This window comes from Budorcas taxicolor, chromosome 11 (genome assembly GCF_023091745.1).
Source record: "Budorcas taxicolor isolate Tak-1 chromosome 11, Takin1.1, whole genome shotgun sequence".
Classification (NCBI taxonomy): Eukaryota; Metazoa; Chordata; class Mammalia; order Artiodactyla; family Bovidae; genus Budorcas; species Budorcas taxicolor.
In genome coordinates, this window is record NC_068920.1 from 113823943 (window position 1) to 113827549 (window position 3607).

Consider the following 3607-nt stretch of genomic DNA (forward strand, 5'->3'; position numbering starts at 1 on the left):
GATTCCATTATCCCAAACCCTGCATCTACTCACATTTAGAAAATCACTGAATCCCTCCTGACTAGCAGAAAACATCCTGTAAAGTAAACACTTGATTGCATTAAACTCCCCCTTCACTGAAATCTTGTTTATTGACCTTCTCCAACTGCCTTTTTGGAGCAGTCTCTCAGGTCTCTGAGAGCTATCTGAAGTGCTGCCTTCTGGGCTGCAATCCTCATTTTGTCCCCAAATAAAACTTAACTCACAGCTCTTAAGTTATGCATCTTTTTAGTTGACAGTTATGGTGACTGACCAAGTGACCTAGAGTGGACTTCCTTCCTTCACCTGAACTCCACAAGGAACCAGAGCTTTGGTACCAACAAATGGGCTCCTTGTGCTCATGTCTCCTCTGGGAGTACAGATGATTTGGGTAAGTCTCTTCTGGTTCTCAAATCTCCCATCTTAGTTGACATTCTGAGTTTTATGTGGTGGTGGAGCAGGTTACCTGTCCCCTCCCAGCTGGAAAGATACTGGGGGTGGGATGGGACAGGTGAAATATCCAGGGCATACCCACTTGTGGTCTAGGAAATGAGTGGGGCTTGGTTGAAAGATACCAAGAAATTCCCATCCAGTCAAAAGATACTGGGTGAGGTGTGTGGCTTAAAAATGCCAGGGAAATTACCCACCCAGTGGAAAGATACTGGAGGGGGCATCAATTGAAAACATCGAGGAGTACCCAGGGCTTGGCTGAAAGACACCGAGGTCGCTCAGGTATAGGGAACTGAGTGGTCTTGACTGAGTGGTTAAGAGGCTGATGTGACACTTTTCCTAAGTTTGGCTGTCTTTACAGAATTTGTTGGCATAAAAGTGAGGAGAATACATGACAGCTTTGCTCCAAAGAAAAGGGGCAAGAGCCCTTCCAGTCAGTCTCAGTTTTCTCAGGTGACTGAGGAATTTATAGAAGTGGTGCAGGGCTAGTTATGCCATGCAGTTGTCCCATAGGAGAAAGCCTCTCACTAATTAAAACACTTGCTCAGCTAGGGGTCACTATAAGAACTGGCCATTCAGTGGCCTGAGTACCCACACTGGTCTTAGACTGCTGGAGGGAGAATCTGAGGCCTGTAAGATGAGCTGAAATGACTTCGGGGTAACTCCTGGAGAAGTTAAACTCATAAGTAGCACAAAGGCCCACCATACAATTTCACTAGTAATTTTTATCTCTAAAAATTCAACTTAAAGGAGCTCATACTTGCAAGTATCTAGTAAATTGGAGAAAGTATACTAATGAAGATCTCAATAAAAATGTCCAAATTGGGTTTCTTTTGCTATTACAAAATTGACATTTTTGTGTATATAGGTAGAAAAAAGCCATAAGATCAACAAGAGTGAATGGAATAGTTACTTTGGTATCTAGGAGGTTCTAAAAGAGAAAATTATAAAGTAACTTCTTTGCAGGAAACCAACAAAAAAAATGCTTAAAAGTGTATCAAAACTAAGTTTGGAGCCACAAGCACTGACTCTGCCAGGTCACACGTCTAGGGGCCCTGGGGAAGTCACGTTTGGCATTTATGCCATTTGGCTTTTGATTTCTGGGCATCACTTTGACTTTTGTTTTATTTGGAGTGTGACTCCCAGCTGGTGAGTTTCTGGTTTTGTTGGTTTGATTTGAGCATGCAGACATTTGGTACAAACTGTGCAAGCTAAAACGGGAGGTGCTTCCTTTAAGGTTCCACATTCCACCTGGGAATCCTTAGGAAAAAAAATTTGAATGACTGGTCAACCTATAGCTACTATCCAATGACAAAGAAAAAATATTAGATCTTTATTGACATAGGATGCAAAGATGGACTGAAGTCCCCTTTTGTTCAGTAACTTGTCTCACCCCTCCAGACAATCCTCTTCAGGTGTCCTTCAGGCACTCAGAACAAACACAATTACTTTTGGTGCAAATCTTTTCCACCCTATGGACTGCAACATGTCAGGCTTCCCTGTCCGTCACCAACTCCCAGAGCTTACTCAAACTCATGTCAAACTCAAACTTGAGCTTGTGATGCCACCCAACCATCTCATCCTCTGTCATCCCCTTCTCCTCCCCCTTTCAATCCTTCCCAGCATCAGGGTCTTTTCTAATGAGTCAGTTTATCTTACAGGTGACCAAAGTATTGGAGCTTCAGCTTCGGCATCAGTCCTTCCAATGAATATTCAGGACTGATTTCCTCTAGGATGGACTGGTTGGATCACGTTGCAGGCCAAGGGACTCTCAAGAGTCTTCTCCAACACCATGGTTCAAAGGCATCAATTCTTTGGCACTCAGCTTTCTTCATAGTCCAACTGTCACATCCATACATGACCACTGGAAGAACCATAGCTTTGACTAGATGGACCTTTGTCGGCAAAGTAATGTCTCTGCTTTTTAATATGCTGTCTAGGTTGGTCATAGCTTTCCTTCCAAGGAGCAAGCGACATCTAATATCATGGCTGCTGTCACCATCTTCATTGACTGAGCAGCTGACCTGAACTGAACTGCCACCCCCGCTTCCTCAGGAATGAACAAGACTACAACTGAGTCAGAGTGGCACTGGGCCTCAGGCAAGTAAAAATGGCATAGTTTCTCTATCATTTATAAGTTGCCTTTTCTTTTTTTTAGTTGCCTTTTCTTAATTTAGCATTCACTTTGTTAATTTAAATTTTCCTTTGACTGTTTCCTAATCTCTGACTAAGTTGATTTTAACAATTTTTGCTTGATCTTTCAGTGATTCTCTGAAGGGATAGCTCCTTGGAGTTACCTACTCCACAATTTTAGTTGATGGTCATTCTTAACACATTAGTTTTTGCACTATATGTTAATCTATTTTTATTTTATTTTGTTTTTTTACTGAGTTCTGGAAGATTTACTCAAGCTAGTAAACTATATATAAAGCAAGACGAGAAGGAGGCAACAGGGAATGAGAGGTTTGGATAGCATCACTGACTCAATGGACATCAGGTTGAGCAAATTCAGGGAGATAGTGAAGGACAGGGAAGCCTGGGGTACTGCAGTTCATGGAGTTGAGAGGAGTCGCATGAGTTAGCGAATGAACAACAACAACAAATCTCTACATATCTACTGATAGATATATCTTATGTACATATCTAGACCTAGATTTGGGCATTTTTATTTCACTTTCAATCATATGTTTACCTTCTCCATTGTTTTGTTTTAACACCAGGGGAAAGTATGAACACAGTTCCCCACTACCGCAAATTATGCAGTTGAGTTTCCCACATTTGGGGAAATCACAGTGGTCAGCACATCTGAAATGCAATCGATTAGCCTTGCTCTGGGAAAACCATGTTTTTGATTATGGTACCTCCCCTGCCAGGTAAGAATATCCACTGGGTTTTAATTCAGTCATCTATTTCTTACTTAGTCAACCTTTCCAGCTCTCAGATTTCTCATGTTTTGCTAGATATAGTGATTCATGGAGTCCACATGAGAGCAGCAAGTTAAATATCTTCTAAAGACTTCTCTTGTATTTTTGCTATATTAAGGACTGACCCCTGGTTTTGAACAAGATAAATTTTTCTCACTCCAAATTCATTCTCATCATAGGGTTGCAGGAAAGGGGACTCCTTTCAGGGCCCAAGA

General features: G+C 41.7%; 1 non-coding gene across 1 annotated transcript; it reads right to left on the reverse strand.

Annotated features, from left to right (window-relative positions):
• Window positions 1–3185: 3185 nt before the first annotated feature.
• On the reverse strand, window positions 3186–3349 carry LOC128057109 (U1 spliceosomal RNA). Its single transcript, XR_008200290.1, has one exon. It is a non-coding gene; the product is annotated as a U1 spliceosomal RNA (small nuclear RNA).
• Between the last annotated feature and the right edge of the window lie 258 nt (window positions 3350–3607).